Genomic DNA, 14,459 nt, shown 5'->3' on the forward strand with positions numbered 1-14,459 from the left:
TCTTTTGTCTGTTCTGTTTACCATTTTGTCCTTTGGCCTTCCCCCTGTTCTTCGCGATCCAGCACTTGGTTATTTGGGCATGCAGTTGCCTGCAAAAGACGCTTATTTTGCATGTGTGTACCCACGAAGTGGGCTGGGACTCTCTGCTCCCAATCCACACTTCTGGTGCCAGGATGTCTGGTGTACATGTGAGCATGAAGACCCCAGTGGTCCCTGATTGGACTGCTGCTGGTGTTCATGAGTGGGGCAGATCTTCTCATTGGCTGACCAGGTGCAAGCACTCACAAGACTTTTAGATATGAGGAAGGGTTTTGAATACAGACCAGCAGATCAGCAACAGGTCCAAACAGACCTGTCAACAGAGCCAAGTATCCAGAAGAGCCGGGCAGAACCAAGGACCCTGAGACATGCTGGAGAAGGTTGGCACCCTGTTGTCCCGATAGAGCCCTGCTTTGCACTTGATCTCAGAAGACCTGCAAAGGTGCTTCAAACCTTTGGAGTGGGGGGAATATTTACTCTGATTGCCTCCTGGTTGCCCTGCTATAGAGCTTGTTCGGAAGTGTCACTGGGCCATCCAGGGTCAGAATTTTGTTGTTCAAGCTGTTTTGGGCCACGAGAGACAAGGCAGTGACATATCGGGTGCCCCTATGTCACTGTGCTACAGTGACGCTCACTGCAAGTGGTTTTTCAGCCAAACCGAGGGTGGAAAATCAAACCTCTGATGACCCCTTCCAGATCTGCCAAGCTTGGATCAAAACCGAGACCAAAACCGAGATAAGGGCGGTGAGTACTGAAGTCACTTACCAGTGGCTCCTTTTTCATCCATAACGCTTTTACGCATAGGTGATTCCTTGTGGTCCTCCCTTTGGCTTGGGTAGCCCCTGCTTCCTAAAGTCCTCTGAAAGTTGGGAATAGCTTTGTTCATCGCAGCATATCCCCTCCTGACTCTTGCAACCTAATTTCACGCTTCAGAATTCTGTCACTAGCTTAAAAATGTGCTTTGTGACTTTTACGCACAACCGAGCACTTTTACGCCTGCATTGACCATTGAGCACAAGGCTCCACTCATCGTAGAGCTGGACTTATAAAGTTAGGATTGTCACTTCTGAAGTCTCTCTATGCTCTAAAGGTTATTCACCCTTTACCCTGGCAGGTATTGCAGGAGCTACTAACTTTATCCCATTGACTCCAGTGATTGTTTAGATTTTACATAGTTTGTTGCTTGTGTGGTATTTTGCTATTGCTTTTCATTATTCATTTGTGTTGTTTCTTGGGATATATATAGATAGAATATTTTGTTCTACTTCTGTCTAATGGTAATTCTTGGTGTTCCACTGTGTGTTATCACTGATGACCTCTAATCATTGTCACACCTCCTGAGATTTAGCCTTGTCTGCTCTACAAGGTACCATAAATTGGTCTAGGTAGCTTCCCAGAAGTGTCCCCTGTTTCACTAACAAGGGTGGTCTCATAAACATCTGCCCATTAGGCCAGAGTTTAGAAAGTGCATCTTTTTTTATTGTGATTCTAATGTCCCGTATGTGTGCATGGTGAGTTATCCAGTATGTTGGGTCTGATCTCTGAATAATGTTGGTGATTACGCACTGAGACAAAGGACACTCATGTCACAAATGTCAATGGTTGCAATGTGCATATTTGCCCTGCTGTCGCCCCCTTAATTGGCGCATGCCCTCTATTCACCTGGAAATCACTCAGCGAGCGTGTACATGCTTCAATTAAAGAAATTAATGTGTGCACAGGTTTTCAATACAGTGGGGACACCATGTCCCTGGTCGAGTGATGAAGGAGTGCAGGTAAGTGGTGTCTGTGATCTGATGCTCACCACATTTATAGCATCTTACATTGCTACAACAAATATTGATTTTGTCTGACAGCGGTGTAGATGGGGAGTAGTTGTATTGGGACACAGACATGTGCACTTTGCCATCTGAGAGATCTCTTGAGGGTGCAGGTGTATGTCAGGTGCCCTTATTGATAGTCATACGGGGGGGGGGGGTTCTTGGGATATGTGCGCTCATTCTGGTTCACTGATTGGTATTGGACTGTCACACACTTTACCCAAGAGGCATATCATGATTATGTCCGAGGCATGCAATAGACTCACCCTCAGCCCCAGTATCGACTCCTCCAATTTCTGCAAGGACCGTGACATTGATAACATACAGTGCCTGCTCATTCCATGGCCGCAGGACCAGGGGTAGTGGTGGTGAGCCTCCACCTGTGGTCAGGCACTCCTTGAAGTGCTTGACCACAGCTTCAGGACATGCCTCTTGAGAACCTGCAAGCGCTTCTGGATTCGGGCCACCTTGCGAGGTGTTGTCACTACAGTATTGACTTTTTGGAAGACGGCCTTCCAGATTTTGTTACTCTGGCATTGCGTGATCATCAAACATCCAGTAGCGACGAGGTGATCATCCTCCTTTGTAACACCCTCCACGAGTACCATCAGCTCTTCATCAGTAAACCTGGCTCAGCGTTGCTGCTGCGTGGTCCTGGTGTGTGTTCACTGGTCTTGGGCAGGGAAGGTGACAGACAGGAGTTGCCAAGTGGTGGTGGATGAAGAAGCAGGGAATTGGCAGATGGACTGGTATTTGAGGACAACATAGGATGTGGATGTGGCAACTCCAAGGAAGTCATTTAGAGGTAACCAGGGGTCGCAAATGCGACCCGTGAGGTATCCCTTGTTACCCCTGTGGTCTCCCCTGCTATCCCAAAAAAGAGCTCTTTGCTTCTGGAGTGGTTGACTTTCTGTTTCAGGCCTCTTAATAAAAATAGCAGGGATTCCACAAGTCTAACACTTTCAGCATTGACCCAAAATAAGAAAGAATAGGAATAACAAATAATTGGTCTTTCTGGAATTCTATACAATAATTGCTAGACTCATTAAAGGTTTATTTCAGGCACACTTCAGGAGGTGAGTCACTGATTTAGTCTGTTCTTAAGCACCTCAACTCAGCCTTTCATCCATCTGAGGTCGATAAATGAGTACGAACACAGGTTGGGTGATATTGTATGTGTATTTGTTCTATATTAATCGCTTAAGCGTAAGTGCTAGATAATAACACATCATTATCATTTGGCCATGGATGTCTGCTTGCACTTACAGTAATTTAGTAATATAGGCCTATACACACTGATCATAACGATACATATGGTGAGCCATTCTTGTATGAAACATATATCACATTATAGTGATATCATAACCATACTGTGAGGCAGAGGAATAGAATGCCTGCCGTGACCTGCACCACGGATACCTGCACTGAGAGGACGGCCATCTACCAAGTACCGCAAGTATCCGTGGTGCAGGTCGTGGCAGGCATTCTATTCCTCTGCCCCACAGTATGATGCATCCGGTTTCACCCACCATGCTGCCACCCAATCTTACTGTCATCATGACTCTGCTATCAGCCACAAGGCACCCAGTGACCTGACCCAACAGCCACACCATTGCTGCCCTACACAGTATTGCGCCATTGACTCCCCCACGCCAGGTCGCCTAAGGCCAATAGCCCTCCCTGCCAACTAAAGTACTTGCCTTTCCCTCATTCCTCAGGAGAAATTACAATCAGGCCCAACAGGTCATCACAACCATCCAAGGTTCTCCCTGCACTGCCCATCACGCCATGAGCCACTCAGCCGGGTCCAGGGCCCCACAGCATAGGTCTCAGCATGATGACTATGGCCAACCCACCTTTACCCCAGCACACCTCCATGTCCAAGACCATTCAGCAGCCTGGGTACACCTTTCCCACAGCTGCACGGACTACATGCCCAACTAACTCCCAACAAAAGGAAAGGCTAAGCTCCAGAATGCCATATATGTATCCCACATATGTGCTATCTATCTCCACCAGAAACAATAGACTAGCAAGTCGCATCGCGCCCTTTAGCAGTATAAGCATGGGTAGATACCCCCCTAGTCACAATAACCACGCGCTCAATGACCAACTGGACCCTCTAAGCCTACCTCTATCTCCCCCAAGCCGACCTCCAAAGGCCTTAGCAATCTCTTCAGCAACTCCCCTTACCACCAGCAAACCTCCCATCGCATAGCAGACCCTTCTTAAAGGCGCTCTGATCAACACAAGATAAGTACCTGCCCATGCCCTGGATATACATGATCTTATTGTCTCTCAGAGCCTGGACCTCCTTGCCATCACTGACTCTTGGTTGCACCAGCCTCAGGCCCTGCACTCTCTATAGCCATCCCCCTGGGTTACACTATCCTATGAGCAGACAGATAGGATACCACGGGTGGTGGATTAGCACTAATACACAAGGAAACTCTGAACATCAGAGAATGTCCATCCAAACCTGGGGGATACTTGGGGGAAACTGTGACCTGCTCTCACTCAGGCTGACCACCTCCTTCACCAGCTGAATACTACTCCACCTTTAAGAATGACCTTACACATCTCCTCAACGCTAACCTGAAATCATTGTCCAAAATCCTCCTCGGAGATCTGAATCTGGGACTGAGTGACCCTGCTGCTCATACCACCATATCACTAGCACTAGGCCTTATACTGCGCATAAATTCTCCGACCCATTTTAAGGGCTGCACCTTAGTTTGTCTGTGTGACCTTAACTGTGAAATCAATATCACAGATATTTCCTCTTGCCCCTGGTCAGATCACTTTGTCGTGAAATTCGCTATCACACTTCCTCGGGACAACCAACATACCAGTACTCCCATGTCCCCTACGTGGACGAGAAGCTCCCGTAAAATAACCAGAGACAACATCCTCCCACTACTATCCAACCTCCAGCCTGATAACCTTGCTCAGTGGGCAGACAACCCAGTGGCGCTTGCTGACCTCTACGCCAAAACCGTGGAAACTGCAGTGGACGCGGTCGCCCCACTGGCTCCACTCAAGACAAAAGCACTCACCCATGCAACTCCTGGTTTACAGAGAACCTCCAGAACCTGAGAGCTAAGAAATGCCAGGCCGTAGCAGCCTGGAAGAAATGCCAAAATTATGCCCTCATGACCCCATTCAAATCAATAGCAAGGTCATACAAAGTTGCTATAACCCATGCTAAAGCAAACTCCTACAATGACAGAATTGCAAAGGATAACCCTAATACTAAAGAGTTATTCATCATCCTTAAGGAACTGAAAGCCCCTACTCAGGCCTCCACAGGGATCACCATAGACATAACATGTTGCCCAAACATACAAGAGGCCTTGTTAAAGAAAATTGCCACATTGCAAGCCAAAATTACCATCAAGCAATCCACCACCAAAACCCTGCTACCTACACCACCCCGAGCCAACCAAGTTTAAGCCACCTTTAACTTTCACCAAGTCACAGAATTGGAAGTCAGATCTATCCTTGCTATGCTCAAACCACACAGGTTCAAAGGGGACCCTGTGATCAAAGGGTGCGCAGAAGCCCTCATTCCCTTCATCACCAGCTTCATCAATGCCTCCTTCCTTGTTAGTACGGTCCCCGTTGCTCTGAAGGAATCTTGGATCCGCCTCCACCTAAAAAAACCTTTGATAGGCCCTACTACCTCCACCAACTATTGCCCCATCACGACAGTCCCCTTCCTGCTTAAGAATTTAGACAGAGCTGTGCACATTCAAGTCCAGCACTTCCTAGAATCTAACCAAATCTTAGGCCTTCCCCAATCAGGCTCTAGACCTGGTCACTGTATGGAATCAGCCCTACTCGACCTAAAAAAATAATTGGACTCCCTTAGAGATGAAGGTAAGCCAGCCTTGCTATTCCTTCTCGATCTCTCAGCTGCTTTTGACATGGTGGACCATCACATCCTCTGCAGACACCTGACTTCAGCAGCCAACTTTTTGGCAGAAGCAACCGCCTGGGTGGACTCATTCCTAGCAGATGGGTCGATCAAAATCTTCTCAGAAACCGCAGCTGCCCCGCCTTCCCCCATCTGATGCGGGGTGACCCAAGGCTCCTGCGTCTCACCCACACTGTATAATATCTTTACGAAGCCCCTTTTCCACCTGCTGGATTCCATCAGCATTTCCTACATGAATAATGCCGATGACACGCAAATACTGCTACCCTTCATCAGCAACCAAGTGAAAGACTCCCAAGTTCTAAACACCACCTACTCCATCATCCAGATATGGATGGCAGCCAATGGCCTGTGTCTAAATGATGAAAAAACTGAGATCCTGCTGGTAGGGCCCCCCTCAGTGATAAAAAAAACCTGGTTACCCAATATCAGAACTTAGACATAGACAAACTGCAGATACCAGTCTCCACTTTGGTGAAGACGCTAGGTATCTACCTCAACTCTTTGCTCACTATGACACGCCATTGTGACATCAGCTGCCTACACAACTAAATTGATCAATGCAGCCAGACCCTTCTTCGCCCCGGCCAACTGTCTCACAATCACAAGAGCCATCATTGGAGCAAGATTGGATTACTGCAATGCCCTATTTGCGGTCACCTCTGCTCATAACATTCACAAACTGCAAGTTATCCAAAACAATGCCATCCGGGCGGCTTTCAACATTCCCAAAAGTAAGCACTTAACCGAAGCGAGAAAGAATGACCACTGGCTACCTATCGAGGAAAGGATCTTCTTCAAAACACTGTCAATCATTCACCGGTGCCTCTCCAACACTGCATCTCCCTACCTGTCCAAAAGCTTTGCGAAAGTTCCGTCCTCCAGGCCCATTAGGAGGGCTTACGCACACACACTTATCTTTCCCAAATCCAAGTGAGCAAATGTGCAGATGCCAGCTTCCCCACCGTAGCTGTCTGTCATTGGAACGCTCTCCCACCACATCTGAGAGAGGAGCAATCCTACTGGGTGTTCAGAAAAGCCTTGAACACCTGGATCTTTAGCTAAGGTCTGACAATGGTACACCCTACTTGTTGTTTCTCCGATGTCTTGTCTAACTGAATCTTTCTTCTGAACCTCCTATGTAAGTGTAACTGGTTGTAACAATGCCTTGATGCCTCCCGGGATTTGTGCGCTTCATACATGCCAAAATAAATAAATAAATAAATATTTTTCGTAGTATACTTATGAACAATGCTATGTGATGCCACTTCCTGGTTTGTCAAGGGGTAAAAAGTTGTGTTCCATCGCTTCCCGTGATATCACTTCAGGGTGGGGTCAAGTGGCACCACTTTGTGTGATGTCAGCAGAGATCAAGGGTTGTGTGAAGTCACATCTGCTACCCCTGGCATTTTGGTGAAATGACGTCCCTGGTGAACTCTGGGGTAAGCAAGGGAGGTTTGGGGTGGAAGTTGGTGGAAGGTTGTGCCAAGAGCAGGGGGTGGGGTGTTTGCAGGGATTTTGGGGCAATAGCAGTCAGGGGATCCTTGAGGCATGTGGGGCTTGGGGGCTCCAGGAGCAATAACAGTTAGGGGCCTGGGTTAAGGCTGGGTAGGTGGTCCTGGGGGCAACAAGAGTTAGGGGTGCCTGAGGGTATGTAGTGTTAGGGAGTCCTGGGAGAAAAAGTAGTCCAGGGGCAGTGGGGTTACCCCTGTGGTCTCCCCTGCTATCCCAAAAAAGAGCTCTTTGCTTCTGGAGTGGTTGACTTTCTGTTTCAGGCCTCTTAATAAAAATAGCAGGGATTCCACAAGTCTAACACTTTCAGCATTGACCCAAAATAAGAAAGAATAGGAATAACAAATAATTGGTCTTTCTGGAATTCTATACAATAATTGCTAGACTCATTAAAGGTTTATTTCAGGCACACTTCAGGAGGTGAGTCACTGATTTAGTCTGTTCTTAAGCACCTCAACTCAGCCTTTCATCCATCTGAGGTCGATAAATGAGTACGAACACAGGTTGGGTGATATTGTATGTGTATTTGTTCTATATTAATCGCTTAAGCGTAAGTGCTAGATAATAACACATCATTATCATTTGGCCATGGATGTCTGCTTGCACTTACAGTAATTTAGTAATATAGGCCTATACACACTGATCATAACGATACATATGGTGAGCCATTCTTGTATGAAACATATATCACATTATAGTGATATCATAACCATACTGTGAGGCAGAGGAATAGAATGCCTGCCGTGACCTGCACCACGGATACCTGCACTGAGAGGACGGCCATCTACCAAGTACCGCAAGTATCCGTGGTGCAGGTCGTGGCAGGCATTCTATTCCTCTGCCCCACAGTATGATGCATCCGGTTTCACCCACCATGCTGCCACCCAATCTTACTGTCATCATGACTCTGCTATCAGCCACAAGGCACCCAGTGACCTGACCCAACAGCCACACCATTGCTGCCCTACACAGTATTGCGCCATTGACTCCCCCACGCCAGGTCGCCTAAGGCCAATAGCCCTCCCTGCCAACTAAAGTACTTGCCTTTCCCTCATTCCTCAGGAGAAATTACAATCAGGCCCAACAGGTCATCACAACCATCCAAGGTTCTCCCTGCACTGCCCATCACGCCATGAGCCACTCAGCCGGGTCCAGGGCCCCACAGCATAGGTCTCAGCATGATGACTATGGCCAACCCACCTTTACCCCAGCACACCTCCATGTCCAAGACCATTCAGCAGCCTGGGTACACCTTTCCCACAGCTGCACGGACTACATGCCCAACTAACTCCCAACAAAAGGAAAGGCTAAGCTCCAGAATGCCATATATGTATCCCGCATATGTGCTATCTATCTCCACCAGAAACAATAGACTAGCAAGTCGCATCGCGCCCTTTAGCAGTATAAGCATGGGTAGATACCCCCCTAGTCACAATAACCACGCGCTCAATGACCAACTGGACCCTCTAAGCCTACCTCTATCTCCCCCAAGCCGACCTCCAAAGGCCTTAGCAATCTCTTCAGCAACTCCCCTTACCACCAGCAAACCTCCCATCGCATAGCAGACCCTTCTTAAAGGCGCTCTGATCAACACAAGATAAGTACCTGCCCATGCCCTGGATATACATGATCTTATTGTCTCTCAGAGCCTGGACCTCCTTGCCATCACTGACTCTTGGTTGCACCAGCCTCAGGCCCTGCACTCTCTATAGCCATCCCCCTGGGTTACACTATCCTATGAGCAGACAGATAGGATACCACGGGTGGTGGATTAGCACTAATACACAAGGAAACTCTGAACATCAGAGAATGTCCATCCAAACCTGGGGGATACTTGGGGGAAACTGTGACCTGCTCTCACTCAGGCTGACCACCTCCTTCACCAGCTGAATACTACTCCACCTTTAAGAATGACCTTACACATCTCCTCAACGCTAACCTGAAATCATTGTCCAAAATCCTCCTCGGAGATCTGAATCTGGGACTGAGTGACCCTGCTGCTCATACCACCATATCACTAGCACTAGGCCTTATACTGCGCATAAATTCTCCGACCCATTTTAAGGACTGCACCTTAGTTTGTCTGTGTGACCTTAACTGTGAAATCAATATCACAGATATTTCCTCTTGCCCCTGGTCAGATCACTTTGTCGTGAAATTCGCTATCACACTTCCTCGGGACAACCAACATACCAGTACTCCCATGTCCCCTACGTGGACGAGAAGCTCCCGTAAAATAACCAGAGACAACATCCTCCCACTACTATCCAACCTCCAGCCTGATAACCTTGCTCAGTGGGCAGACAACCCAGTGGCGCTTGCTGACCTCTACGCCAAAACCGTGGAAACTGCAGTGGACGCGGTCGCCCCACTGGCTCCACTCAAGACAAAAGCACTCACCCATGCAACTCCTGGTTTACAGAGAACCTCCAGAACCTGAGAGCTAAGAAATGCCAGGCCGTAGCAGCCTGGAAGAAATGCCAAAATTATGCCCTCATGACCCCATTCAAATCAATAGCAAGGTCATACAAAGTTGCTATAACCCATGCTAAAGCAAACTCCTACAATGACAGAATTGCAAAGGATAACTCTAATACTAAAGAGTTATTCATCATCCTTAAGGAACTGAAAGCCCCTACTCAGGCCTCCACAGGGATCACCATAGACATAACATGTTGCCCAAACATACAAGAGGCCTTGTTAAAGAAAATTGCCACATTGCAAGCCAAAATTACCATCAAGCAATCCACCACCAAAACCCTGCTACCTACACCACCCCGAGCCAACCAAGTTTAAGCCACCTTTAACTTTCACCAAGTCACAGAATTGGAAGTCAGATCTATCCTTGCTATGCTCAAACCACACAGGTTCAAAGGGGACCCTGTGATCAAAGGGTGCGCAGAAGCCCTCATTCCCTTCATCACCAGCTTCATCAATGCCTCCTTCCTTGCTAGTACGGTCCCCGTTGCTCTGAAGGAATCTTGGATCCGCCTCCACCTAAAAAAACCTTTGATAGGCCCTACTACCTCCACCAACTATTGCCCCATCACGACAGTCCCCTTCCTGCTTAAGAATTTAGACAGAGCTGTGCACATTCAAGTCCAGCACTTCCTAGAATCTAACCAAATCTTAGGCCTTCCCCAATCAGGCTCTAGACCTGGTCACTGTATGGAATCAGCCCTACTCGACCTAAAAAAATAATTGGACTCCCTTAGAGATGAAGGTAAGCCAGCCTTGCTATTCCTTCTCGATCTCTCAGCTGCTTTTGACATGGTGGACCATCACATCCTCTGCAGACACCTGACTTCAGCAGCCAACTTTTTGGCAGAAGCAACCGCCTGGGTGGCCTCATTCCTAGCAGATGGGTCGATCAAAATCTTCTCAGAAACCGCAGCTGCCCCGCCTTCCCCCATCTGATGCGGGGTGACCCAAGGCTCCTGCGTCTCACCCACACTGTATAATATCTTTACGAAGCCCCTTTTCCACCTGCTGGATTCCATCAGCATTTCCTACATGAATAATGCCGATGACACGCAAATACTGCTACCCTTCATCAGCAACCAAGTGAAAGACTCCCAAGTTCTAAACACCACCTACTCCATCATCCAGATATGGATGGCAGCCAATGGCCTGTGTCTAAATGATGAAAAAACTGAGATCCTGCTGGTAGGGCCCCCCTCAGTGATAAAAAAAAACCTGGTTATCCAATATCAGAACTTAGACATAGACAAACTGCAGATACCAGTCTCCACTTTGGTGAAGACGCTAGGTATCTACCTCAACTCTTTGCTCACTATGACACGCCAAGTAAACACCATTGTGACATCAGCTGCCTACACAACTAAATTGATCAATGCAGCCAGACCCTTCTTCGCCCCGGCCAACTGTCTCACAATCACAAGAGCCATCATTGGAGCAAGATTGGATTACTGCAATGCCCTATTTGCGGTCACCTCTGCTCATAACATTCACAAACTGCAAGTTATCCAAAACAATGCCATCCGGGCGGCTTTCAACATTCCCAAAAGTAAGCACTTAACCGAAGCGAGAAAAAATGACCACTGGCTACCTATCGAGGAAAGGATCTTCTTCAAAACACTGTCAATCATTCACCGGTGCCTCTCCAACACTGCATCTCCCTACCTGTCCAAAAGCTTTGCGAAAGTTCAGTCCTCCAGGCCCATTAGGAGGGCTTACGCACACACACTTATCTTTCCCAAATCCAAGTGAGCAAATGTGCAGATGCCAGCTTCCCCACCGTAGCTGTCTGTCGTTGGAACGCTCTCCCACCACATCTGAGAGAGGAGCAATCCTACTGGGTGTTCAGAAAAGCCTTGAACACCTGGATCTTTAGCTAAGGTCTGACAATGGTACACCCTACTTGTTGTTTCTCCGATGTCTTGTCTAACTGAATCTTTCTTCTGAACCTCCTATGTAAGTGTAACTGGTTGTAACAATGCCTTGATGCCTCCCGGGATTTGTGCGCTTCATACATGCCAAAATAAATAAATAAATAAATATTTTTCGTAGCATACTTATGAACAATGCTATGTGATGCCACTTCCTGGTTTGTCAAGGGGTAAAAAGTTGTGTTCCATCGCTTCCCGTGATATCACTTCACGGTGGGGTCAAGTGGCACCACTTTGTGTGATGTCAGCAGAGATCAAGGGTTGTGTGAAGTCACATCTGCTACCCCTGGCATTTTGGTGAAATGACGTCCCTGGTGAACTCTGGGGTAAGCAAGGGAGGTTTGGGGTGGAAGTTGGTGGAAGGTTGTGCCAAGAGCAGGGGGTGGGGTGTTTGCAGGGATTTTGGGGCAATAGCAGTCAGGGGATCCTTGAGGCATGTGGGGCTTGGGGGCTCCAGGAGCAATAACAGTTAGGGGCCTGGGTTAAGGCTGGGTAGGTGGTCCTGGGGGCAACAAGAGTTAGGGGTGCCTGAGGGTATGTAGTGTTAGGGAGTCCTGGGAGAAAAAGTAGTCCAGGGGCAGTGGGGTTAGGGGATGCTGGGAGCAATAGGAGTAAGGGGATTGGGGTTTGGGGCAGATAGGGGTAATGGGCCTACTGCTGTTGGGTCATGGGGTGGTGTGGTTGGAAGTTTTGCGGAGTGGCTCCCCTCTTCCTTCTCGTCGACTACACCCTTCTGATCCAGACCTACACATCGATTTACATAGATCCAGAAACGGAAATGACATGGCACAACGTTATCACGTAGCATAAACGAGAGGCATATACATTACGCTTAGCATAAAACTCACCCATAGCATAAAATGTACCATTGCAAAAATGGGCTACGATATGTACATGGGCGATAACCAGAAGAAGAGGATTCATCATTAAAGGGCACACATATTAATGAAAGAAGTATTAAAATGTAAATTAATCTTAAATAATACAAAACACATTCTAAGTGCAACCTCCTTGTTACACAATCGCTAATTACGTGTCCTGAGAATGTCTGCAAGATACTTTGTGTCAGGGATGCCTCTTCAGAGCAGCATGTTTAAAGCATACATGTAGAAATTGGAAATATGAGAAAGGCTGCATTTTAAAACTGCAGTGCCCTGTTACACCCTCAGGCACCTGGTTCCCAGCAGAGAGATCAGATGCTAATTACTGATGTATCTTCACCCAAGACATGTACACATGAAATACAGAGAAGAGCTTTTGAAATGCAGTAATATTTCTTTTCCATAATGCTGATCTGCCTCCCCCCAGTCTCTCCTACACCTGCGGGTGACTCTTGATGGTGGATCACTTCGCTCACGCGTTGATGAAGAATGAAGCTAGCTACAAGAATTAGTGTGAATTGCAAGACACATTGATCATCGACACTTCAAACGCACCTTGCAGCCCTGGATTCCTCCCAGGGCTACACCTGTCTGAGGGACGCTTCAATGTCAATCGCCCTTTGGACCCTCCCCCGGGCATGGCTGGGGCCATCACAGGACCCCCTTTCCCTTTATCCCTTTAAGGTCAGACCCCGATGAGCACCGTTGCAGGAGCTCTGGACCTGAGGTGGAGGCTTGTTGCCAGCCTGTCCTGGACTCTGAGTTTCCACCATTGTGGGGTCAAGAGGGCCAAGTGCTGGTGTGCCCCTGTGGTGGGGGTGGTGGTGGCCTAATGCCCGCCACACCTCCTCACCCCAGGGCAGCTGGCTGTGCTGCATGTGGCTGTCTGTGTTGTCCCACGGCTGCCTGCGTGGGACGGCCCTGGAGCGTAGACCTCACAACCGTGTCTGGCAGTCAACCTCTCCCCAAGTGGGCACTGATGCAGATCGGGACAGAGCAAACTCAGCTACACGAGAGGTGCAGGACTGAGCCAACCCCCCAATAGCCCTGGCCCCAAGGCTTGCCGCTGGAGCTTCAGCTCCATGACCTCAGAACAGAAGTGGCGACACGTTAAATTTAAGCATATTACTAAATGGAGTAAAAGAAACAAACCAGGATTCCCTCTGTAACAGCGAGTGAAGAGGTAAAGCCCAGCACTGAATCCCCATCCAGTGACAGGCATGGGAAATATGGTATACAGAGGACCGACTCCCTGGCATCGCTCAGGAGTCCCATGTCCTTCTGATTGAGGCTCACCACGCGTACAGTGTTAGGCCGGTAGCGACCCCCAGTTTGCCAAAATTGGGTCTTCCCAGAGTTGGGATGCTTGGGAATGTATCCCATGGTGGGTCTTAAACTCCATCTAAGGCTAAATATGGGCATGAGACCGATAGTCAACAAGTACTGTAAGGGAAGGTTGAAATGAACTTTAAAGAGAGAGTTTTACTGGGCGTGAAACTGTCAAGAGGTAAACAGGGTGGGGTTTGTGCAGTCTCCCAGGAGGATTCAACATAGTGGGCAGGTTGGTCTCCCGGAACAGCGGATCCCCTCGCAGGACTGTTGCCTGGGTTCGCCTGGCCCCCACAGGTTGCATTTCCTATGTGGATGTGCACCGTAACTGGCTCTAGGTCGACTGGGACGGCCCTGGGTGGCAGGTGACACTCTGCTCTGGTGGAGAGTGTTACAACTCCATTGGCAGCAGTTTCACCATATCCATGGGGCTGATGGTGACCCCTGCTGTGCCCACCTCCAGAAACCATCCTGGCCCCTCTTAGGGGTTGCCAGGCAGTGACCGGGGACAGGACCCCTGCTCCCGGTATGA

General features: G+C 48.4%; 1 non-coding gene across 1 annotated transcript; it reads left to right on the plus strand.

Moving 5' to 3' along the window:
* Positions 1-13,045: 13,045 nt before the first annotated feature.
* Positions 13,046-13,199, plus strand: LOC138565062 (5.8S ribosomal RNA). Its single transcript, XR_011300981.1, has one exon. It is a non-coding gene; the product is annotated as a 5.8S ribosomal RNA (ribosomal RNA).
* The last annotated feature ends 1,260 nt before the right edge of the window (positions 13,200-14,459 follow it).

Source organism: Ambystoma mexicanum, chromosome 1q (assembly GCF_040938575.1).
Source record: "Ambystoma mexicanum isolate Mex_15411 chromosome 1q, UKY_AmexF1_1, whole genome shotgun sequence".
NCBI classification, from domain to species: domain Eukaryota; kingdom Metazoa; phylum Chordata; class Amphibia; order Caudata; family Ambystomatidae; genus Ambystoma; species Ambystoma mexicanum.